Genomic DNA, 27,056 nt, shown 5'->3' with positions numbered 1-27,056 from the left:
GCGAGAGACTCATTTTCTGTGAGAAAATGCATTAAAAGGAGGGATTTCATCAGAAACACTAAAAATACGCATTGTACTTGTCTGAAACCGCACAGAACCTTGAAATAGAAGGTTTCTCACCAAAAAACACATTGGTGAAAACCCTATTTTAAGGCTCTGAGTGTTTGCACACATGTACAACAGGCATGTTTAAACTACAACGTTTTTAGTGAAATCATGTTTCTCTCGAGGAGAAAACGCGTTTAAAGCCATAAAAAGATTTCACTGTGTTTTGGCAGTGGACCAAGCTACCAACAACCAAAAACAACGATCAGAACTGGAGAAATTACACATTGACATTGGGTGAAATCATGTAACTCTTAAGGATGTGTTGCAGACCTGTTGAATAGATTCATTTTTCTTGTTTTGTTTGTTTTTGATGAAATTGTGCTTTTCTTGTCGAGAAAAGGCGTTTAACGCGATAAAAAGGTTTAGTGCGTTATGAATACGGGCTAGGTTACCAAAAGTAAAAATGTGAACTAAATAAGGCCGGGAGTCGTTTTTATTGTTTAAAACACGATTTCTCGACCAGAATATGCTTTTTCAAAAAAGCCATTTTCCCATGGCGAGAGACTCATTTTCTGTGAGAAAATGCATTAAAAGGAGGGATTTCATCAGAAACACTAAAAATACACATTGTACTTGTCTGAAACCGCACAGAACCTTGAAATAGAAGGTTTCTCACCAAAAAACACATTGGTGAAAACCCTATTTTAAGGCTCTGAGTGTTTACACACATGTACAACAGGCATGTTTAAACTATCACGTTTTTAGTGAAATCATGTTTCTCGAGGAGAAAACGCGTTTAAAGCCATAAAAAGATTTCACTGTGTTTTGGCATTGGACCAAGCTACCAACAACCTAAACAACGATCAGAACTGGAGAAATTACACATTGACATTGGGTGAAATCATGTAACTCTTAAGGATGTGTTGCAGACTTGTTGAATAGATTCATTTTTCTTGTTTTGTTTGTTTTTGATGAAATTGTGCTTTTCTTGTCGAGAAAAGGCGTTTAACGCGATAAAAAGGTTTAGTGCGTTATGAATACGGGCTAGGTTACCAAAAGTAAAAATGTGAACTAAATAAGGCCGGGAGTCGTTTTTATTGTTTAAAACACGATTTCTCGACCAGAATATGCTTTTTCAAAAAAGCCATTTTCCCATGGCGAGAGACTCATTTTCTGTGAGAAAACGCATTAAAAGGAGGGATTTCATCAGAAACACTAAAAATACACATTGTACTTGTCTGAAAACGCACAGAACCTTGAAATAGAAGGTTTCTCACCAAAATACGCATTGGTGAAAACCCTATTTTAAGGCTCTGAGTGTTTGCACACATGTACAACAGGCATGTTTAAACTATAACGTTTTTATTGAAATCATGTTTCTCTCGAGGAGGACACGCGTTTAAAGCCATAAAAAGATTTCACTGTGTTTTGGCATTGGACCAAGCTACCAACAACCTAAACAATGATCAGAACTGGAGAAATTACACATTGACATTGGGTGAAATCATGTAACTCTTAAGGATGTGTTGCAGACTTGTTGAATAGATTCATTTTTCTTGTTTTGTTTGTTTTTGATGAAATTGTGCTTTTCTTGTCGAGAAAAGGCGTTTAACGCGATAAAAAGGTTTAGTGCGTTATGAATACGGGCTAGGTTACCAAAAGTAAAAATGTGAACTAAATAATAAGGCCGGGAGTCGTTTTTATTGTTTAAAACACGATTTCTCGACCAGAATATGCTTTTTCAAAAAAAGCCATGTTCCCATGGCGAGAGACTCATTTTCTGTGAGAAAATGCATTAAAAGGAGGGATTTCATCAGAAACACTAAAAATACATATTGTACTTGTCTGAAACCGCACAGAACCTTGAAATAGAAGGTTTCTCACCAAAAAACACATTGGTGAAAACCCTATTTTAAGGCTCTGAGTGTTTGCACACATGTACAACAGGCATGTTTAAACTATAACGTTTTTATTGAAATCATGTTTCTCTCGAGGAGGACACGCGTTTAAAGCCATAAAAAGATTTCACTCAGTTTTGGCAGTGGACCAAGCTACCAACAACCTAAACAACGATCAGAACTGGAGAAATTACACATTGACATTGGGTGAAATCATGTAACTCTTAAGGATGTGTTGCAGACTTGTTGAATAGATTCATTTTTCTTGTTTTGTTTGTTTTTGATGAAATTATGCTTGTCGAGAAAAGGCGTTTAACGCGATAAAAAGGTTTAGTGCGTTATGAATACGGGCTAGGTTACCAAAAGTAAAAATGTGAACTAAATAAGGCCGGGAGTCGTTTTTATTGTTTAAAACACGATTTCTCGACCAGAATATGCTTTTTCAAAAAAAGCCATTTTCCCATGGCGAGAGACTCATTTTCTGTGAGAAAATGCATTAAAAGGAGGGATTTCATCAGAAACACTAAAAATACACATTGTACTTGTCTGAAACCGCACAGAACCTTGAAATAGAAGGTTTCTCACCAAAAAACACATTGGTGAAAACCCTATTTTAAGGCTCTGAGTGTTTGCACACATGTACAACAGGCATGTTTAAACTACAACGTTTTTAGTGAAATCATGTTTCTCTCGAGGAGAACACGCGTTTAAAGCCATAAAAAGATTTCACTGTGTTTTGGCATTGGACCAAGCTACCAACAACCAAAAACAACGATCAGAACTGGAGAAATTACACATTGACATTGGGTGAAATCATGTAACTCTTAAGGATGTGTTGCAGACCTGTTGAATAGATTCATTTTTCTTGTTTTGTTTGTTTTTGATGAAATTGTGCTTTTCTTGTCGAGAAAAGGCGTTTAACGCGATAAAAAGGTTTAGTGCGTTATGAATACGGGCTAGGTTACCAAAAGTAAAAATGTGAACTAAATAAGGCCGGGAGTCGTTTTTATTGTTTAAAACACGATTTCTCGACCAGAATATGCTTTTTCAAAAAGCCATTTTCCCATGGCGAGAGACTCATTTTCTGTGAGAAAATGCATTAAAAGGAGGGATTTCATCAGAAACACTAAAAATACACATTGTACTTGTCTGAAAACGCACAGAACCTTGAAATAGAAGGTTTCTCACCAAAAAACACATTGGTGAAAACCCTATTTTAAGGCTCTGAGTGTTTACACACATGTACAACAGGCATGTTTAAACTATAACGTTTTTAGTGAAATCATGTTTCTCGAGGAGAAAACGCGTTTAAAGCCATAAAAAGATTTCACTGTGTTTTGGCATTGGACCAAGCTACCAACAACCTAAACAACGATCAGAACTGGAGAAATTACACATTGACATTGGGTGAAATCATGTAACTCTTAAGGATGTGTTGCAGACTTGTTGAATAGATTCATTTTTCTTGTTTTGTTTGTTTTTGATGAAATTGTGCTTTTCTTGTCGAGAAAAGGCGTTTAACGCGATAAAAAGGTTTAGTGCGTTATGAATACGGGCTAGGTTACCAAAAGTAAAAATGTGAACTAAATAATAAGGCCGGGAGTCGTTTTTATTGTTTAAAACACGATTTCTCGACCAGAATATGCTTTTTCAAAAAAAGCCATTTTCCCATGGCGAGAGACTCATTTTCTGTGAGAAAATGCATTAAAAGGAGGGATTTCATCAGAAACACTAAAAATACATATTGTACTTGTCTGAAACCGCACAGAACCTTGAAATAGAAGGTTTCTCACCAAAAAACGCATTGGTGAAAACCCTATTTTAAGGCTCTGAGTGTTTGCACACATGTACAACAGGCATGTTTAAACTATAACGTTTTTATTGAAATCATGTTTCTCTCGAGGAGGACACGCGTTTAAAGCCATAAAAAGATTTCACTCAGTTTTGGCAGTGGACCAAGCTACCAACAACCTAAACAACGATCAGAACTGGAGAAATTACACATTGACATTGGGTGAAATCATGTAACTCTTAAGGATGTGTTGCAGACTTGTTGAATAGATTCATTTTTCTTGTTTTGTTTGTTTTTGATGAAATTATGCTTGTCGAGAAAAGGCGTTTAACGCGATAAAAAGGTTTAGTGCGTTATGAATACGGGCTAGGTTACCAAAAGTAAAAATGTGAACTAAATAAGGCCGGGAGTCGTTTTTATTGTTTAAAACACGATTTCTCGACCAGAATATGCTTTTTCAAAAAAAGCCATTTTCCCATGGCGAGAGACTCATTTTCTGTGAGAAAATGCATTAAAAGGAGGGATTTCATCAGAAACACTAAAAATACACATTGTACTTGTCTGAAAACTCACAGAACCTTGAAATAGAAGGTTTCTCACCAAAAAACACATTGGTGAAAACCCTATTTTAAGGCTCTGAGTGTTTGCACACATGTACAACAGGCATGTTTAAACTACAACGTTTTTAGTGAAATCATGTTTCTCTCGAGGAGAACACGCGTTTAAAGCCATAAAAAGATTTCACTGTGTTTTGGCATTGGACCAAGCTACCAACAACCTAAACAACGATCAGAACTGGAGAAATTACACATTGACATTGGGTGAAATCATGTAACACTTAAGGATGTGTTGCAGACTTGTTGAATAGATTCATTTTTCTTGTTTTGTTTGTTTTTGATGAAATTATGCTTTTCTTGTCGAGAAAAGGCGTTTAACGCGATAAAAAGGTTTAGTGCGTTATGAATACGGGCTAGGTTACCAAAAGTAAAAATGTGAACTAAATAAGGCCGGGAGTCGTTTTTATTGTTTAAAACACGATTTCTCGACCAGAATATGCTTTTTCAAAAAAAGCCATTTTCCCATGGCGAGAGACTCATTTTCTGTGAGAAAATGCATTAAAAGGAGGGATTTCATCAGAAACACTAAAAATACACATTGTACTTGTCTGAAAACGCACAGAACCTTGAAATAGAAGGTTTCTCACCAAAAAACGCATTGGTGAAAACCCTATTTTAAGGCTCTGAGTGTTTACACACATGTACAACAGGCATGTTTAAACTATAACGTTTTTAGTGAAATCATGTTTCTCGAGGAGAAAACGCGTTTAAAGCCATAAAAAGATTTCACTGTGCTTTGGCATTGGACCAAGCTACCAACAACCTAAACAACGATCAGAACTGGAGAAATTACACATTGACATTGGGTGAAATCATGTAACTCTTAAGGATGTGTTGCAGACTTGTTGAATAGATTCATTTTTCTTGTTTTGTTTGTTTTTGATGAAATTGTGCTTTTCTTGTCGAGAAAAGGCGTTTAACGCGATAAAAAGGTTTAGTGCGTTATGAATACGGGCTAGGTTACCAAAAGTAAAAATGTGAACTAAATAATAAGGCCGGGAGTCGTTTTTATTGTTTAAAACACGATTTCTCGACCAGAATATGCTTTTTCAAAAAAGACATTTTCCCATGGCGAGAGACTCATTTTCTGTGAGAAAATGCATTAAAAGGAGGGATTTCATCAGAAACACTAAAAATACACATTGTACTTGTCTGAAAACGCACAGAACCTTGAAATAGAAGGTTTCTCACCAAAAAACGCATTGGTGAAAACCCTATTTTAAGGCTCTGAGTGTTTGCACACATGTACACCAGGCATGTTTAAACTATAACGTTTTTAGTGAAATCATGTTTCTCGAGGAGAAAACGCGTTTAAAGCCATAAAAAGATTTCGCTGTGTTTTGGCATTGGACCAAGCTACCAACAACCTAAACAACGATCAGAACTGGAGAAATTACACATTGACATTGGGTGAAATCATGTAACTCTTAAGGATGTGTTGCAGACTTGTTGAATAGATTCATTTTTCTTGTTTTGTTTGTTTTTGATGAAATTGTGCTTTTCTTGTCGAGAAAAGGCGTTTAACGCGATAAAAAGGTTTAGTGCGTTATGAATACGGGCTAGGTTACCAAAAGTAAAAATGTGAACTAAATAAGGCCGGGAGTCGTTTTTATTGTTTAAAACACGATTTCTCGACCAGAATATGCTTTTTCAAAAAAGCCATTTTCCCATGGCGAGAGACTCATTTTCTGTGAGAAAACGCATTAAAAGGAGGGATTTCATCAGAAACACTAAAAATACACATTGTACTTGTCTGAAAACGCACAGAACCTTGAAATAGGTTTCTCACCAAAAAACGCATTGGTGAAAACCCTATTTTAAGGCTCTGAGTGTTTACACACATGTACAACAGGCATGTTTAAACTATAACGTTTTTAGTGAAATCATGTTTCTCGAGGAGAAAACGCGTTTAAAGCCATAAAAAGATTTCACTGTGTTTTGGCATTGGACCAAGCTACCAACAACCTAAACAACGATCAGAACTGGAGAAATAACACATTGACATTGGGTGAAATCATGTAACTCTTAAGGATGTGTTGCAGACTTGTTGAATAGATTCATTTTTCTTGTTTTGTTTGTTTTTGATGAAATTGTGCTTTTCTTGTCGAGAAAAGGCGTTTAACGCGATAAAAAGGTTTAGTGCGTTATGAATACGGGCTAGGTTACCAAAAGTAAAAATGTGAACTAAATAATAAGGCCGGGAGTCGTTTTTATTGTTTAAAACACGATTTCTCGACCAGAATATGCTTTTTCAAAAAAAGCCATGTTCCCATGGCGAGAGACTCATTTTTTGTGAGAAAATGCATTAAAAGGAGGGATTTCATCAGAAACACTAAAAATACATATTGTACTTGTCTGAAACCGCACAGAACCTTGAAATAGAAGGTTTCTCACCAAAAAACACATTGGTGGAAACCCTATTTTAAGGCTCTGAGTGTTTACACACATGTACAACAGGCATGTTTAAACTATAACGTTTTTAGTAAAATCATGTTTCTCGAGGAGAAAACGCGTTTAAAGCCATAAAAATATTTCACTCAGTTTTGGCAGTGGACCAAGCTACCAACAACCTAAACAACGATCAGAACTGGAGAAATTACACATTGACATTGGGTGAAATCATGTAACTCTTAAGGATGTGTTGCAGACTTGTTGAATAGATTCATTTTTCTTGTTTTGTTTGTTTTTGATGAAATTGTGCTTTTCTTGTCGAGAAAAGGCGTTTAACGCGATAAAAAGGTTTAGTGCGTTATGAATACGGGCTAGGTTACCAAAAGTAAAAATGTGAACTAAATAAGGCCGGGAGTCGTTTTTATTGTTTAAAACACGATTTCTCGACCAGAATATGCTTTTTCAAAAAAGCCATTTTCCCATGGCGAGAGACTCATTTTCTGTGAGAAAATGCATTAAAAGGAGGGATTTCATCAGAAACACTAAAAATACATATTGTACTTGTCTGAAACCGCACAGAACCTTGAAATAGAAGGTTTCTCACCAAAAAACGCATTGGTGAAAACCCTATTTTAAGGCTCTGAGTGTTTGCACACATGTACAACAGGCATGTTTAAACTATAACGTTTTTATTGAAATCATGTTTCTCTCGAGGAGAAAACGCGTTTAAAGCCATAAAAAGATTTCACTGTGTTTTGGCATTGGACCAAGCTACCAACAACCTAAACAACGATCAGAACTGGAGAAATTACACATTGACATTGGGTGAAATCATGTAACTCTTAAGGATGTGTTGCAGACTTGTTGAATAGATTCATTTTTCTTGTTTTGTTTGTTTTTGATGAAATTATGCTTTTCTTGTCGAGAAAAGGCGTTTAACGCGATAAAAAGGTTTAGTGCGTTATGAATACGGGCTAGGTTACCAAAAGTAAAAATGTGAACTAAATAATAAGGCCGGGAGTCGTTTTTATTGTTTAAAACACGATTTCTCGACCAGAATATGCTTTTTCAAAAAAGACATTTTCCCATGGCGAGAGACTCATTTTCTGTGAGAAAATGCATTAAAAGGAGGGATTTCATCAGAAACACTAAAAATACACATTGTACTTGTCTGAAAACGCACAGAACCTTGAAATAGAAGGTTTCTCACCAAAAAACGCATTGGTGAAAACCCTATTTTAAGGCTCTGAGTGTTTGCACACATGTACACCAGGCATGTTTAAACTATAACGTTTTTAGTGAAATCATGTTTCTCGAGGAGAAAACGCGTTTAAAGCCATAAAAAGATTTCGCTGTGTTTTGGCATTGGACCAAGCTACCAACAACCTAAACAACGATCAGAACTGGAGAAATTACACATTGACATTGGGTGAAATCATGTAACTCTTAAGGATGTGTTGCAGACTTGTTGAATAGATTCATTTTTCTTGTTTTGTTTGTTTTTGATGAAATTGTGCTTTTCTTGTCGAGAAAAGGCGTTTAACGCGATAAAAAGGTTTAGTGCGTTATGAATACGGGCTAGGTTACCAAAAGTAAAAATGTGAACTAAATAAGGCCGGGAGTCGTTTTTATTGTTTAAAACACGATTTCTCGACCAGAATATGCTTTTTCAAAAAAGCCATTTTCCCATGGCGAGAGACTCATTTTCTGTGAGAAAACGCATTAAAAGGAGGGATTTCATCAGAAACACTAAAAATACACATTGTACTTGTCTGAAAACGCACAGAACCTTGAAATAGGTTTCTCACCAAAAAACGCATTGGTGAAAACCCTATTTTAAGGCTCTGAGTGTTTACACACATGTACAACAGGCATGTTTAAACTATAACGTTTTTAGTGAAATCATGTTTCTCTCGAGGAGAAAACGCGTTTAAAGCCATAAAAAGATTTCACTGTGTTTTGGCATTGGACCAAGCTACCAACAACCTAAACAACGATCAGAACTGGAGAAATTACACATTGACATTGGGTGAAATCATGTAACTCTTAAGGATGTGTTGCAGACTTGTTGAATAGATTCATTTTTCTTGTTTTGTTTGTTTTTGATGAAATTATGCTTTTCTTGTCGAGAAAAGGCGTTTAACGCGATAAAAAGGTTTAGTGCGTTATGAATACGGGCTAGGTTACCAAAAGTAAAAATGTGAACTAAATAATAAGGCCGGGAGTCGTTTTTATTGTTTAAAACACGATTTCTCGACCAGAATATGCTTTTTCAAAAAAGACATTTTCCCATGGCGAGAGACTCATTTTCTGTGAGAAAATGCATTAAAAGGAGGGATTTCATCAGAAACACTAAAAATACACATTGTACTTGTCTGAAAACGCACAGAACCTTGAAATAGAAGGTTTCTCACCAAAAAACGCATTGGTGAAAACCCTATTTTAAGGCTCTGAGTGTTTGCACACATGTACACCAGGCATGTTTAAACTATAACGTTTTTAGTGAAATCATGTTTCTCGAGGAGAAAACGCGTTTAAAGCCATAAAAAGATTTCGCTGTGTTTTGGCATTGGACCAAGCTACCAACAACCTAAACAACGATCAGAACTGGAGAAATTACACATTGACATTGGGTGAAATCATGTAACTCTTAAGGATGTGTTGCAGACTTGTTGAATAGATTCATTTTTCTTGTTTTGTTTGTTTTTGATGAAATTGTGCTTTTCTTGTCGAGAAAAGGCGTTTAACGCGATAAAAAGGTTTAGTGCGTTATGAATACGGGCTAGGTTACCAAAAGTAAAAATGTGAACTAAATAAGGCCGGGAGTCGTTTTTATTGTTTAAAACACGATTTCTCGACCAGAATATGCTTTTTCAAAAAAGCCATTTTCCCATGGCGAGAGACTCATTTTCTGTGAGAAAACGCATTAAAAGGAGGGATTTCATCAGAAACACTAAAAATACACATTGTACTTGTCTGAAAACGCACAGAACCTTGAAATAGGTTTCTCACCAAAAAACGCATTGGTGAAAACCCTATTTTAAGGCTCTGAGTGTTTACACACATGTACAACAGGCATGTTTAAACTATAACGTTTTTAGTGAAATCATGTTTCTCGAGGAGAAAACGCGTTTAAAGCCATAAAAAGATTTCACTGTGTTTTGGCATTGGACCAAGCTACCAACAACCTAAACAACGATCAGAACTGGAGAAATAACACATTGACATTGGGTGAAATCATGTAACTCTTAAGGATGTGTTGCAGACTTGTTGAATAGATTCATTTTTCTTGTTTTGTTTGTTTTTGATGAAATTGTGCTTTTCTTGTCGAGAAAAGGCGTTTAACGCGATAAAAAGGTTTAGTGCGTTATGAATACGGGCTAGGTTACCAAAAGTAAAAATGTGAACTAAATAATAAGGCCGGGAGTCGTTTTTATTGTTTAAAACACGATTTCTCGACCAGAATATGCTTTTTCAAAAAAAGCCATGTTCCCATGGCGAGAGACTCATTTTTTGTGAGAAAATGCATTAAAAGGAGGGATTTCATCAGAAACACTAAAAATACATATTGTACTTGTCTGAAACCGCACAGAACCTTGAAATAGAAGGTTTCTCACCAAAAAACACATTGGTGGAAACCCTATTTTAAGGCTCTGAGTGTTTACACACATGTACAACAGGCATGTTTAAACTATAACGTTTTTAGTAAAATCATGTTTCTCGAGGAGAAAACGCGTTTAAAGCCATAAAAATATTTCACTCAGTTTTGGCAGTGGACCAAGCTACCAACAACCTAAACAACGATCAGAACTGGAGAAATTACACATTGACATTGGGTGAAATCATGTAACTCTTAAGGATGTGTTGCAGACTTGTTGAATAGATTCATTTTTCTTGTTTTGTTTGTTTTTGATGAAATTGTGCTTTTCTTGTCGAGAAAAGGCGTTTAACGCGATAAAAAGGTTTAGTGCGTTATGAATACGGGCTAGGTTACCAAAAGTAAAAATGTGAACTAAATAAGGCCGGGAGTCGTTTTTATTGTTTAAAACACGATTTCTCGACCAGAATATGCTTTTTCAAAAAAGCCATTTTCCCATGGCGAGAGACTCATTTTCTGTGAGAAAATGCATTAAAAGGAGGGATTTCATCAGAAACACTAAAAATACATATTGTACTTGTCTGAAACCGCACAGAACCTTGAAATAGAAGGTTTCTCACCAAAAAACGCATTGGTGAAAACCCTATTTTAAGGCTCTGAGTGTTTGCACACATGTACAACAGGCATGTTTAAACTATAACGTTTTTATTGAAATCATGTTTCTCTCGAGGAGAAAACGCGTTTAAAGCCATAAAAAGATTTCACTGTGTTTTGGCATTGGACCAAGCTACCAACAACCTAAACAACGATCAGAACTGGAGAAATTACACATTGACATTGGGTGAAATCATGTAACTCTTAAGGATGTGTTGCAGACTTGTTGAATAGATTCATTTTTCTTGTTTTGTTTGTTTTTGATGAAATTATGCTTTTCTTGTCGAGAAAAGGCGTTTAACGCGATAAAAAGGTTTAGTGCGTTATGAATACGGGCTAGGTTACCAAAAGTAAAAATGTGAACTAAATAATAAGGCCGGGAGTCGTTTTTATTGTTTAAAACACGATTTCTCGACCAGAATATGCTTTTTCAAAAAAAGCCATGTTCCCATGGCGAGAGACTCATTTTTTGTGAGAAAATGCATTAAAAGGAGGGATTTCATCAGAAACACTAAAAATACATATTGTACTTGTCTGAAACCGCACAGAACCTTGAAATAGAAGGTTTCTCACCAAAAAACACATTGGTGGAAACCCTATTTTAAGGCTCTGAGTGTTTACACACATGTACAACAGGCATGTTTAAACTATAACGTTTTTAGTAAAATCATGTTTCTCGAGGAGAAAACGCGTTTAAAGCCATAAAAATATTTCACTCAGTTTTGGCAGTGGACCAAGCTACCAACAACCTAAACAACGATCAGAACTGGAGAAATTACACATTGACATTGGGTGAAATCATGTAACTCTTAAGGATGTGTTGCAGACTTGTTGAATAGATTCATTTTTCTTGTTTTGTTTGTTTTTGATGAAATTGTGCTTTTCTTGTCGAGAAAAGGCGTTTAACGCGATAAAAAGGTTTAGTGCGTTATGAATACGGGCTAGGTTACCAAAAGTAAAAATGTGAACTAAATAAGGCCGGGAGTCGTTTTTATTGTTTAAAACACGATTTCTCGACCAGAATATGCTTTTTCAAAAAAGCCATTTTCCCATGGCGAGAGACTCATTTTCTGTGAGAAAATGCATTAAAAGGAGGGATTTCATCAGAAACACTAAAAATACATATTGTACTTGTCTGAAACCGCACAGAACCTTGAAATAGAAGGTTTCTCACCAAAAAACGCATTGGTGAAAACCCTATTTTAAGGCTCTGAGTGTTTGCACACATGTACAACAGGCATGTTTAAACTATAACGTTTTTATTGAAATCATGTTTCTCTCGAGGAGAAAACGCGTTTAAAGCCATAAAAAGATTTCACTGTGTTTTGGCATTGGACCAAGCTACCAACAACCTAAACAACGATCAGAACTGGAGAAATTACACATTGACATTGGGTGAAATCATGTAACTCTTAAGGATGTGTTGCAGACTTGTTGAATAGATTCATTTTTCTTGTTTTGTTTGTTTTTGATGAAATTATGCTTTTCTTGTCGAGAAAAGGCGTTTAACGCGATAAAAAGGTTTAGTGCGTTATGAATACGGGCTAGGTTACCAAAAGTAAAAATGTGAACTAAATAAGGCCGGGAGTCGTTTTTATTGTTTAAAACACGATTTCTCGACCAGAATATGCTTTTTCAAAAAAAGCCATTTTCCCATGGCGAGAGACTCATTTTCTGTGAGAAAATGCATTAAAAGGAGGGATTTCATCAGAAACACTAAAAATACACATTGTACTTGTCTGAAAACGCACAGAACCTTGAAATAGAAGGTTTCTCACCAAAAAACACATTGGTGAAAACCCTATTTTAAGGCTCTGAGTGTTTACACACATGTACAACAGGCATGTTTAAACTATAACGTTTTTAGTGAAATCATGTTTCTCGAGGAGAAAACGCGTTTAAAGCCATAAAAAGATTTCACTGTGTTTTGGCATTGGACCAAGCTACCAACAACCTAAACAACGATCAGAACTGGAGAAATTACACATTGACATTGGGTGAAATCATGTAACTCTTAAGGATGTGTTGCAGACTTGTTGAATAGATTCATTTTTCTTGTTTTGTTTGTTTTTGATGAAATTGTGCTTTTCTTGTCGAGAAAAGGCGTTTAACGCGATAAAAAGGTTTAGTGCGTTATGAATACGGGCTAGGTTACCAAAAGTAAAAATGTGAACTAAATAATAAGGCCGGGAGTCGTTTTTATTGTTTAAAACACGATTTCTCGACCAGAATATGCTTTTTCAAAAAAGCCATTTTCCCATGGCGAGAGACTCATTTTCTGTGAGAAAACGCATTAAAAGGAGGGATTTCATCAGAAACACTAAAAATACACATTGTACTTGTCTGAAAACGCACAGAACCTTGAAATAGAAGGTTTCTCACCAAAAAACGCATTGGTGAAAACCCTATTTTAAGGCTCTGAGTGTTTGCACACATGTACAACAGGCATGTTTAAACTATAACGTTTTTATTGAAATCATGTTTCTCTCGAGGAGGACACGCGTTTAAAGCCATAAAAAGATTTCACTGTGTTTTGGCATTGGACCAAGCTACCAACAACCTAAACAATGATCAGAACTGGAGAAATTACACATTGACATTGGGTGAAATCATGTAACTCTTAAGGATGTGTTGCAGACTTGTTGAATAGATTCATTTTTCTTGTTTTGTTTGTTTTTGATGAAATTATGCTTGTCGAGAAAAGGCGTTTAACGCGATAAAAAGGTTTAGTGCGTTATGAATACGGGCTAGGTTACCAAAAGTAAAAATGTGAACTAAATAAGGCCGGGAGTCGTTTTTATTGTTTAAAACACGATTTCTCGACCAGAATATGCTTTTTCAAAAAAAGCCATTTTCCCATGGCGAGAGACTCATTTTCTGTGAGAAAATGCATTAAAAGGAGGGATTTCATCAGAAACACTAAAAATACATATTGTACTTGTCTGAAACCGCACAGAACCTTGAAATAGAAGGTTTCTCACCAAAAAACGCATTGGTGAAAACCCTATTTTAAGGCTCTGAGTGTTTGCACACATGTACACCAGGCATGTTTAAACTATAACGTTTTTATTGAAATCATGTTTCTCTCGAGGAGGACACGCGTTTAAAGCCATAAAAAGATTTCACTCAGTTTTGGCAGTGGACCAAGCTACCAACAACCTAAACAACGATCAGAACTGGAGAAATTACACATTGACATTGGGTGAAATCATGTAACTCTTAAGGATGTGTTGCAGACTTGTTGAATAGATTCATTTTTCTTGTTTTGTTTGTTTTTGATGAAATTATGCTTGTCGAGAAAAGGCGTTTAACGCGATAAAAAGGTTTAGTGCGTTATGAATACGGGCTAGGTTACCAAAAGTAAAAATGTGAACTAAATAAGGCCGGGAGTCGTTTTTATTGTTTAAAACACGATTTCTCGACCAGAATATGCTTTTTCAAAAAAAGCCATTTTCCCATGGCGAGAGACTCATTTTCTGTGAGAAAATGCATTAAAAGGAGGGATTTCATCAGAAACACTAAAAATACACATTGTACTTGTCTGAAACCGCACAGAACCTTGAAATAGAAAGTTTCTCACCAAAAAACACATTGGTGAAAACCCTATTTTAAGGCTCTGAGTGTTTGCACACATGTACAACAGGCATGTTTAAACTACAACGTTTTTAGTGAAATCATGTTTCTCTCGAGGAGAACACGCGTTTAAAGCCATAAAAAGATTTCGCTGTGTTTTGGCATTGGACCAAGCTACCAACAACCTAAACAACGATCAGAACTGGAGAAATTACACATTGACATTGGGTGAAATCATGTAACTCTTAAGGATGTGTTGCAGACTTGTTGAATAGATTCATTTTTCTTGTTTTGTTTTTTTTTGATGAAATTGTGCTTTTCTTGTCGAGAAAAGGCGTTTAACGCGATAAAAAGGTTTAGTGCGTTATGAATACGGGCTAGGTTACCAAAAGTAAAAATGTGAACTAAATAAGGCCGGGAGTCGTTTTTATTGTTTAAAACACGATTTCTCGACCAGAATATGCTTTTTCAAAAAAGCCATTTTCCCATGGCGAGAGACTCATTTTCTGTGAGAAAATGCATTAAAAGGAGGGATTTCATCAGAAACACTAAAAATACACATTGTACTTGTCTGAAAACGCACAGAACCTTGAAATAGGTTTCTCACCAAAAAACGCATTGGTGAAAACCCTATTTTAAGGCTCTGAGTGTTTACACACATGTACAACAGGCATGTTTAAACTATAACGTTTTTAGTGAAATCATGTTTCTCGAGGAGAAAACGCGTTTAAAGCCATAAAAAGATTTCACTGTGTTTTGGCATTGGACCAAGCTACCAACAACCTAAACAACGATCAGAACTGGAGAAATTACATATTGACATTGGGTGAAATCATGTAACTCTTAAGGATGTGTTGCAGACTTGTTGAATAGATTCATTTTTCTTGTTTTGTTTGTTTTTGATGAAATTGTGCTTTTCTTGTCGAGAAAAGGCGTTTAACGCGATAAAAAGGTTTAGTGCGTTATGAATACGGGCTAGGTTACCAAAAGTAAAAATGTGAACTAAATAAGGCCGGGAGTCGTTTTTATTGTTTAAAACACGATTTCTCGACCAGAATATGCTTTTTCAAAAAAGCCATTTTCCCATGGCGAGAGACTCATTTTCTGTGAGAAAACGCATTAAAAGGAGGGATTTCATCAGAAACACTAAAAATACACATTGTACTTGTCTGAAAACGCACAGAACCTTGAAATAGGTTTCTCACCAAAAAACGCATTGGTGAAAACCCTATTTTAAGGCTCTGAGTGTTTACACACATGTACAACAGGCATGTTTAAACTATAACGTTTTTAGTGAAATCATGTTTCTCGAGGAGAAAACGCGTTTAAAGCCATAAAAAGATTTCACTGTGTTTTGGCATTGGACCAAGCTACCAACAACCTAAACAACGATCAGAACTGGAGAAATAACACATTGACATTGGGTGAAATCATGTAACTCTTAAGGATGTGTTGCAGACTTGTTGAATAGATTCATTTTTCTTGTTTTGTTTGTTTTTGATGAAATTGTGCTTTTCTTGTCGAGAAAAGGCGTTTAACGCGATAAAAAGGTTTAGTGCGTTATGAATACGGGCTAGGTTACCAAAAGTAAAAATGTGAACTAAATAATAAGGCCGGGAGTCGTTTTTATTGTTTAAAACACGATTTCTCGACCAGAATATGCTTTTTCAAAAAAAGCCATGTTCCCATGGCGAGAGACTCATTTTTTGTGAGAAAATGCATTAAAAGGAGGGATTTCATCAGAAACACTAAAAATACATATTGTACTTGTCTGAAACCGCACAGAACCTTGAAATAGAAGGTTTCTCACCAAAAAACACATTGGTGGAAACCCTATTTTAAGGCTCTGAGTGTTTACACACATGTACAACAGGCATGTTTAAACTATAACGTTTTTAGTAAAATCATGTTTCTCGAGGAGAAAACGCGTTTAAAGCCATAAAAATATTTCACTCAGTTTTGGCAGTGGACCAAGCTACCAACAACCTAAACAACGATCAGAACTGGAGAAATTACACATTGACATTGGGTGAAATCATGTAACTCTTAAGGATGTGTTGCAGACTTGTTGAATAGATTCATGTTTCTTGTTTTGTTTGTTTTTGATGAAATTGTGCTTTTCTTGTCGAGAAAAGGCGTTTAACGCGATAAAAAGGTTTAGTGCGTTATGAATACGGGCTAGGTTACCAAAAGTAAAAATGTGAACTAAATAAGGCCGGGAGTCGTTTTTATTGTTTAAAACACGATTTCTCGACCAGAATATGCTTTTTCAAAAAAGCCATTTTCCCATGGCGAGAGACTCATTTTCTGTGAGAAAATGCATTAAAAGGAGGGATTTCATCAGAAACACTAAAAATACATATTGTACTTGTCTGAAACCGCACAGAACCTTGAAATAGAAGGTTTCTCACCAAAAAACGCATTGGTGAAAACCCTATTTTAAGGCTCTGAGTGTTTGCACACATGTACAACAGGCATGTTTAAACTATAACGTTTTTATTGAAATCATGTTTCTCTCGAGGAGAAAACGCGTTTAAAGCCATAAAAAGATTTCACTGTGTTTTGGCATTGGACCAAGCTACCAACAACCTAAACAACGATCAGAACTGGAGAAATTACACATTGACATTGGGTGAAATCATGTAACTCTTAAGGATGTGTTGCAGACTTGTTGAATAGATTCATTTTTCTTGTTTTGTTTGTTTTTGATGAAATTATGCTTGTCGAGAAAAGGCGTTTAACGCGATAAAAAGGTTTAGTGCGTTATGAATACGGGCTAGGTTACCAAAAGTAAAAATGTGAACTAAATAAGGCCGGGAGTCGTTTTTATTGTTTAAAACACGATTTCTAGACCAGAATATGCTTTTTCAAAAAAGCCATTTTCCCATGGCGAGAGACTCATTTTCTGTGAGAAAATGCATTAAAAGGAGGGATTTCATCAGAAACACTAAAAATACACATTGTACTTGTCTGAAACCGCACAGAACCTTGAAATAGAAGGTTTCTCACCAAAAAACACATTGGTGAAAACCCTATTTTAAGGCTCTGAGTGTTTGCACACATGTACAACAGGCATGTTTAAACTACAACGTTTTTAGTGAAATCATGTTTCTCTCGAGGAGAACACGCGTTTAAAGCCATAAAAAGATTTCACTGTGTTTTGGCATTGGACCAAGCTACCAACAACCAAAAACAACGATCAGAACTGGAGAAATTACACATTGACATTGGGTGAAATCATGTAACTCTTAAGGATGTGTTGCAGACCTGTTGAATAGATTCATTTTTCTTGTTTTGTTTGTTTTTGATGAAATTGTGCTTTTCTTGTCGAGAAAAGGCGTTTAACGCGATAAAAAGGTTTAGTGCGTTATGAATACGGGCTAGGTTACCAAAAGTAAAAATGTGAGCTAAATAATAAGGCCGGGAGTCGTTTTTATTGTTTAAAACACGATTTCTCGACCAGAATATGCTTTTTCAAAAAAGCCATTTTCCCATGGCGAGAGACTCATTTTCTGTGAGAAAATGCATTAAAAGGAGGGATTTCATCAGAAACACTAAAAATACACATTGTACTTGTCTGAAAACGCACAGAACCTTGAAATAGAAGGTTTCTCACCAAATAACACATTGGTGAAAACCCTATTTTAAGGCTCTGAGTGTTTACACACATGTACAACAGGCATGTTTAAACTATAACGTTTTTAGTGAAATCATGTTTCTCGAGGAGAAAACGCGTTTAAAGCCATAAAAAGATTTCACTGTGTTTTGGCATTGGACCAAGCTACCAACAACCTAAACAACGATCAGAACTGGAGAAATTACACATTGACATTGGGTGAAATCATGTAACTCTTAAGGATGTGTTGCAGACTTGTTGAATAGATTCATTTTTCTTGTTTTGTTTGTTTTTGATGAAATTGTGCTTTTCTTGTCGAGAAAAGGCGTTTAACGCGATAAAAAGGTTTAGTGCGTTATGAATACGGGCTAGGTTACCAAAAGTAAAAATGTGAACTAAATAAGGCCGGGAGTCGTTTTTATTGTTTAAAACACGATTTCTCGACCAGAATATGCTTTTTCAAAAAAGCCATTTTCCCATGGCGAGAGACTCATTTTCTGTGAGAAAACGCATTAAAAGGAGGGATTTCATCAGAAACACTAAAAATACACATTGTACTTGTCTGAAAACGCACAGAACCTTGAAATAGAAGGTTTCTCACCAAAAAACGCATTGGTGAAAACCCTATTTTAAGGCTCTGAGTGTTTGCACACATGTACAACAGGCATGTTTAAACTATAACGTTTTTATTGAAATCATGTTTCTCTCGAGGAGGACACGCGTTTAAAGCCATAAAAAGATTTCACTGTGTTTTGGCATTGGACCAAGCTACCAACAACCTAAACAATGATCAGAACTGGAGAAATTACACATTGACATTGGGTGAAATCATGTAACTCTTAAGGATGTGTTGCAGACTTGTTGAATAGATTCATTTTTCTTGTTTTGTTTGTTTTTGATGAAATTATGCTTGTCGAGAAAAGGCGTTTAACGCGATAAAAAGGTTTAGTGCGTTATGAATACGGGCTAGGTTACCAAAAGTAAAAATGTGAACTAAATAAGGCCGGGAGTCGTTTTTATTGTTTAAAACACGATTTCTCGACCAGAATATGCTTTTTCAAAAAAAGCCATTTTCCCATGGCGAGAGACTCATTTTCTGTGAGAAAATGCATTAAAAGGAGGGATTTCATCAGAAACACTAAAAATACATATTGTACTTGTCTGAAACCGCACAGAACCTTGAAATAGAAGGTTTCTCACCAAAAAACGCATTGGTGAAAACCCTATTTTAAGGCTCTGAGTGTTTGCACACATGTACACCAGGCATGTTTAAACTATAACGTTTTTATTGAAATCATGTTTCTCTCGAGGAGGACACGCGTTTAAAGCCATAAAAAGATTTCACTCAGTTTTGGCAGTGGACCAAGCTACCAACAACCTAAACAACGATCAGAACTGGAGAAATTACACATTGACATTGGGTGAAATCATGTAACTCTTAAGGATGTGTTGCAGACTTGTTGAATAGATTCATTTTTCTTGTTTTGTTTGTTTTTGATGAAATTATGCTTGTCGAGAAAAGGCGTTTAACGCGATAAAAAGGTTTAGTGCGTTATGAATACGGGCTAGGTTACCAAAAGTAAAAATGTGAACTAAATAAGGCCGGGAGTCGTTTTTATTGTTTAAAACACGATTTCTCGACCAGAATATGCTTTTTCAAAAAAAGCCATTTTCCCATGGCGAGAGACTCATTTTCTGTGAGAAAATGCATTAAAAGGAGGGATTTCATCAGAAACACTAAAAATACACATTGTACTTGTCTGAAACCGCACAGAACCTTGAAATAGAAGGTTTCTCACCAAAAAACACATTGGTGAAAACCCTATTTTAAGGCTCTGAGTGTTTGCACACATGTACAACAGGCATGTTTAAACTACAACGTTTTTAGTGAAATCATGTTTCTCTCGAGGAGAACACGCGTTTAAAGCCATAAAAAGATTTCACTGTGTTTTGGCATTGGACCAAGCTACCAACAACCTAAACAACGATCAGAACTGGAGAAATTACACATTGACATTGGGTGAAATCATGTAACTCTTAAGGATGTGTTGCAGACTTGTTGAATAGATTCATTTTTCTTGTTTTGTTTGTTTTTGATGAAATTGTGCTTTTCTTGTCGAGAAAAGGCGTTTAACGCGATAAAAAGGTTTAGTGCGTTATGAATACGGGCTAGGTTACCAAAAGTAAAAATGTGAACTAAATAATAAGGCCGGGAGTCGTTTTTATTGTTTAAAACACGATTTCTCGACCAGAATATGCTTTTTCAAAAAAGCCATTTTCCCATGGCGAGAGACTCATTTTCTGTGAGAAAATGCATTAAAAGGAGGGATTTCATCAGAAACACTAAAAATACACATTGTACTTGTCTGAAAACGCACAGAACCTTGAAATAGAAGGTTTCTCACCAAAAAACGCATTGGTGAAAACCCTATTTTAAGGCTCTGAGTGTTTACACACATGTACAACAGGCATGTTTAAACTATAACGTTTTTAGTGAAATCATGTTTCTCGAGGAGAAAACGCGTTTAAAGCCATAAAAAGATTTCACTGTGTTTTGGCATTGGACCAAGCTACCAACAACCTAAACAACGATCAGAACTGGAGAAATAACACATTGACATTGGGTGAAATCATGTAACTCTTAAGGATGTGTTGCAGACTTGTTGAATAGATTCATTTTTCTTGTTTTGTTTGTTTTTGATGAAATTGTGCTTTTCTTGTCGAGAAAAGGCGTTTAACGCGATAAAAAGGTTTAGTGCGTTATGAATACGGGCTAGGTTACCAAAAGTAAAAATGTGAACTAAATAATAAGGCCGGGAGTCGTTTTTATTGTTTAAAACACGATTTCTCGACCAGAATATGCTTTTTCAAAAAAGCCATTTTCCCATGGCGAGAGACTCATTTTCTGTGAGAAAATGCATTAAAAGGAGGGAGTTCATCAGAAACACTAAAAATACATATTGTACTTGTCTGAAACCGCACAGAACCTTGAAATAGAAGGTTTCTCACCAAAAAACAAATTGGTGGAAACCCTATTTTAAGGCTCTGAGTGTTTACACACATGTACAACAGGCATGTTTAAACTATAACGTTTTTAGTAAAATCATGTTTCTCGAGGAGAAAACGCGTTTAAAGCCATAAAAATATTTCACTCAGTTTTGGCAGTGGACCAAGCTACCAACAACCTAAACAACGATCAGAACTGGAGAAATTACACATTGACATTGGGTGAAATCATGTAACTCTTAAGGATGTGTTGCAGACTTGTTGAATAGATTCATTTTTCTTGTTTTGTTTGTTTTTGATTAAATTGTGCTTTTCTTGTCGAGAAAAGGCGTTTAACGCGATAAAAAGGTTTAGTGCGTTATGAATACGGGCTAGGTTACCAAAAGTAAAAATGTGAACTAAATAATAAGGCCGGGAGTCGTTTTTATTGTTTAAAACACGATTTCTCGACCAGAATATGCTTTTTCAAAAAAGCCATTTTCCCATGGCGAGAGACTCATTTTCTGTGAGAAAATGCATTAAAAGGAGGGATTTCATCAGAAACACTAAAAATACATATTGTACTTGTCTGAAACCGCACAGAACCTTGAAATAGAAGGTTTCTCACCAAAAAACGCATTGGTGAAAACCCTATTTTAAGGCTCTGAGTGTTTGCACACATGTACAACAGGCATGTTTAAACTATAACGTTTTTATTGAAATCATGTTTCTCTCGAGGAGAAAACGCGTTTAAAGCCATAAAAAGATCTCACTGTGTTTTGGCATTGGACCAAGCTACCAACAACCAAAAACAACGATCAGAACTGGAGAAATTACACATTGACATTGGGTGAAATCATGTAACTCTTAAGGATGTGTTGCAGACTTGTTGAATAGATTCATTTTTCTTGTTTTGTTTGTTTTTGATGAAATTATGCTTGTCGAAAAAAGGCGTTTAACGCGATAAAAAGGTTTAGTGCGTTATGAATACGGGCTAGGTTACCAAAAGTAAAAATGTGAACTAAATAAGGCTAGGAGTCGTTTTTATTGTTTAAAACACGATTTCTCGACCAGAATATGCTTTTTCAAAAAAAGCCATTTTCCCATGGCGAGAGACTCATTTTCTGTGAGAAAATGCATTAAAAGGAGGGATTTCATCAGAAACACTAAAAATACACATTGTACTTGTCTGAAACCGCACAGAACCTTGAAATAGAAGGTTTCTCACCAAAAAACACATTGGTGAAAACCCTATTTTAAGGCTCTGAGTGTTTGCACACATGTACAACAGGCATGTTTAAACTACAACGTTTTTAGTGAAATCATGTTTCTCTCGAGGAGAACACGCGTTTAAAGCCATAAAAAGATTTCACTGTGTTTTGGCATTGGACCAAGCTACCAACAACCTAAACAACGATCAGAACTGGAGAAATTACACATTGACATTGGGTGAAATCATGTAACTCTTAAGGATGTGTTGCAGACTTGTTGAATAGATTCATTTTTCTTGTTTTGTTTGTTTTTGATGAAATTGTGCTTTTCTTGTCGAGAAAAGGCGTTTAACGCGATAAAAAGGTTTAGTGCGTTATGAATACGGGCTAGGTTACCAAAAGTAAAAATGTGAACTAAATAATAAGGCCGGGAGTCGTTTTTATTGTTTAAAACACGATTTCTCGACCAGAATATGCTTTTTCAAAAAAGCCATTTTCCCATGGCGAGAGACTCATTTTCTGTGAGAAAATGCATTAAAAGGAGGGATTTCATCAGAAACACTAAAAATACACATTGTACTTGTCTGAAAACGCACAGAACCTTGAAATAGAAGGTTTCTCACCAAAAAACGCATTGGTGAAAACCCTATTTTAAGGCTCTGAGTGTTTACACACATGTACAACAGGCATGTTTAAACTATAACGTTTTTAGTGAAATCATGTTTCTCGAGGAGAAAACGCGTTTAAAGCCATAAAAAGATTTCACTGTGTTTTGGCATTGGACCAAGCTACCAACAACCTAAACAACGATCAGAACTGGAGAAATTACACATTGACATTGGGCGAAATCATGTAACTCTTAAGGATGTGTTGCAGACTTGTTGAATAGATTCATTTTTCTTGTTTTGTTTTTTTTTGATGAAATTGTGCTTTTCTTGTCGAGAAAAGGCGTTTAACGCGATAAAAAGGTTTAGTGCGTTATGAATACGGGCTAGGTTACCAAAAGTAAAAATGTGAACTAAATAAGGCCGGGAGTCGTTTTTATTGTTTAAAACACGATTTCTCGACCAGAATATGCTTTTTCAAAAAAGCCATTTTCCCATGGCGAGAGACTCATTTTCTGTGAGAAAATGCATTAAAAGGAGGGATTTCATCAGAAACACTAAAAATACACATTGTACTTGTCTGAAAACGCACAGAACCTTGAAATAGGTTTCTCACCAAAAAACGCATTGGTGAAAACCCTATTTTAAGGCTCTGAGTGTTTACACACATGTACAACAGGCATGTTTAAACTATAACGTTTTTAGTGAAATCATGTTTCTCGAGGAGAAAACGCGTTTAAAGCCATAAAAAGATTTCACTGTGTTTTGGCATTGGACCAAGCTACCAACAACCTAAACAACGATCAGAACTGGAGAAATTACACATTGACATTGGGTGAAATCATGTAACTCTTAAGGATGTGTTGCAGACTTGTTGAATAGATTCATTTTTCTTGTTTTGTTTGTTTTTGATGAAATTGTGCTTTTCTTGTCGAGAAAAGGCGTTTAACGCGATAAAAAGGTTTAGTGCGTTATGAATACGGGCTAGGTTACCAAAAGTAAAAATGTGAACTAAATAATAAGGCCGGGAGTCGTTTTTATTGTTTAAAACACGATTTCTCGACCAGAATATGCTTTTTCAAAAAAGCCATTTTCCCATGGCGAGAGACTCATTTTCTGTGAGAAAATGCATTAAAAGGAGGGATTTCAGCAGAAACACTAAAAATACATATTGTACTTGTCTGAAACCGCACAGAACCTTGAAATAGAAGGTTTCTCACCAAAAAACGCATTGGTGAAAACCCTATTTTAAGGCTCTGAGTGTTTGCACACATGTACAACAGGCATGTTTAAACTATAACGTTTTTAGTAAAATCATGTTTCTCGAGGAGAAAACGCGTTTAAAGCCATAAAAATATTTCACTCAGTTTTGGCAGTGGACCAAGCTACCAACAACCTAAACAACGATCAGAACTGGAGAAATTACACATTGACATTGGGTGAAATCATGTAACTCTTAAGGATGTGTTGCAGACTTGTTGAATAGATTCATTTTTCTTGTTTTGTTTGTTTTTGATGAAATTGTGCTTTTCTTGTCGAGAAAAGGCGTTTAACGCGATAAAAAGGTTTAGTGCGTTATGAATACGGGCTAGGTTACCAAAAGTAAAAATGTGAGCTAAATAATAAGGCCGGGAGTCGTTTTTATTGTTTAAAACACGATTTCTCGACCAGAATATGCTTTTTCAAAAAAGCCATTTTCCCATGGCGAGAGACTCATTTTCTGTGAGAAAATGCATTAAAAGGAGGGATTTCATCAGAAACACTAAAAATACACATTGTACTTGTCTGAAAACGCACAGAACCTTGAAATAGAAGGTTTCTCACCAAATAACACATTGGTGAAAACCCTATTTTAAGGCTCTGAGTGTTTACACACATGTACAACAGGCATGTTTAAACTATAACGTTTTTAGTGAAATCATGTTTCTCGAGGAGAAAACGCGTTTAAAGCCATAAAAAGATTTCACTGTGTTTTGGCATTGGACCAAGCTACCAACAACCTAAACAACGATCAGAACTGGAGAAATTACACATTGACATTGGGTGAAATCATGTAACTCTTAAGGATGTGTTGCAGACTTGTTGAATAGATTCATTTTTCTTGTTTTGTTTGTTTTTGATGAAATTGTGCTTTTCTTGTCGAGAAAAGGCGTTTAATGCGATAAAAAGGTTTAGTGCGTTATGAATACGGGCTAGGTTACCAAAAGTAAAAATGTGAACTAAATAAGGCCGGGAGTCGTTTTTATTGTTTAAAACACGATTTCTCGACCAGAATATGCTTTTTCAAAAAAGCCATTTTCCCATGGCGAGAGACTCATTTTCTGTGAGAAAACGCATTAAAAGGAGGGATTTCATCAGAAACACTAAAAATACACATTGTACTTGTCTGAAAACGCACAGAACCTTGAAATAGAAGGTTTCTCACCAAAAAACGCATTGGTGAAAACCCTATTTTAAGGCTCTGAGTGTTTGCACACATGTACAACAGGCATGTTTAAACTATAACGTTTTTATTGAAATCATGTTTCTCTCGAGGAGGACACGCGTTTAAAGCCATAAAAAGATTTCACTGTGTTTTGGCATTGGACCAAGCTACCAACAACCTAAACAATGATCAGAACTGGAGAAATTACACATTGACATTGGGTGAAATCATGTAACTCTTAAGGATGTGTTGCAGACTTGTTGAATAGATTCATTTTTCTTGTTTTGTTTGTTTTTGATGAAATTATGCTTGTCGAGAAAAGGCGTTTAACGCGATAAAAAGGTTTAGTGCGTTATGAATACGGGCTAGGTTACCAAAAGTAAAAATGTGAACTAAATAAGGCCGGGAGTCGTTTTTATTGTTTAAAACACGATTTCTCGACCAGAATATGCTTTTTCAAAAAAAGCCATTTTCCCATGGCGAGAGACTCATTTTCTGTGAGAAAATGCATTAAAAGGAGGGATTTCATCAGAAACACTAAAAATACATATTGTACTTGTCTGAAACCGCACAGAACCTTGAAATAGAAGGTTTCTCACCAAAAAACGCATTGGTGAAAACCCTATTTTAAGGCTCTGAGTGTTTGCACACATGTACACCAGGCATGTTTAAACTATAACGTTTTTATTGAAATCATGTTTCTCTCGAGGAGGACACGCGTTTAAAGCCATAAAAAGATTTCACTCAGTTTTGGCAGTGGACCAAGCTACCAACAACCTAAACAACGATCAGAACTGGAGAAATTACACATTGACATTGGGTGAAATCATGTAACTCTTAAGGATGTGTTGCAGACTTGTTGAATAGATTCATTTTTCTTGTTTTGTTTGTTTTTGATGAAATTATGCTTGTCGAGAAAAGGCGTTTAACGCGATAAAAAGGTTTAGTGCGTTATGAATACGGGCTAGGTTACCAAAAGTAAAAATGTGAACTAAATAAGGCCGGGAGTCGTTTTTATTGTTTAAAACACGATTTCTCGACCAGAATATGCTTTTTCAAAAAAAGCCATTTTCCCATGGCGAGAGACTCATTTTCTGTGAGAAAATGCATTAAAAGGAGGGATTTCATCAGAAACACTAAAAATACACATTGTACTTGTCTGAAACCGCACAGAACCTTGAAATAGAAGGTTTCTCACCAAAAAACACATTGGTGAAAACCCTATTTTAAGGCTCTGAGTGTTTGCACACATGTACAACAGGCATGTTTAAACTACAACGTTTTTAGTGAAATCATGTTTCTCTCGAGGAGAACACGCGTTTAAAGCCATAAAAAGATTTCACTGTGTTTTGGCATTGGACCAAGCTACCAACAACCTAAACAACGATCAGAACTGGAGAAATTACACATTGACATTGGGTGAAATCATGTAACTCTTAAGGATGTGTTGCAGACTTGTTGAATAGATTCATTTTTCTTGTTTTGTTTGTTTTTGATGAAATTGTGCTTTTCTTGTCGAGAAAAGGCGTTTAACGCGATAAAAAGGTTTAGTGCGTTATGAATACGGGCTAGGTTACCAAAAGTAAAAATGTGAACTAAATAATAAGGCCGGGAGTCGTTTTTATTGTTTAAAACACGATTTC

The sequence above is a fragment of the Lampris incognitus genome, chromosome 1 (assembly GCF_029633865.1).
Source record: "Lampris incognitus isolate fLamInc1 chromosome 1, fLamInc1.hap2, whole genome shotgun sequence".
NCBI lineage: Eukaryota > Metazoa > Chordata > Actinopteri > Lampriformes > Lampridae > Lampris > Lampris incognitus.
The sequence above is the reverse complement of the archived record's forward strand: the minus strand, read 5'-3'. Positions refer to the sequence as shown.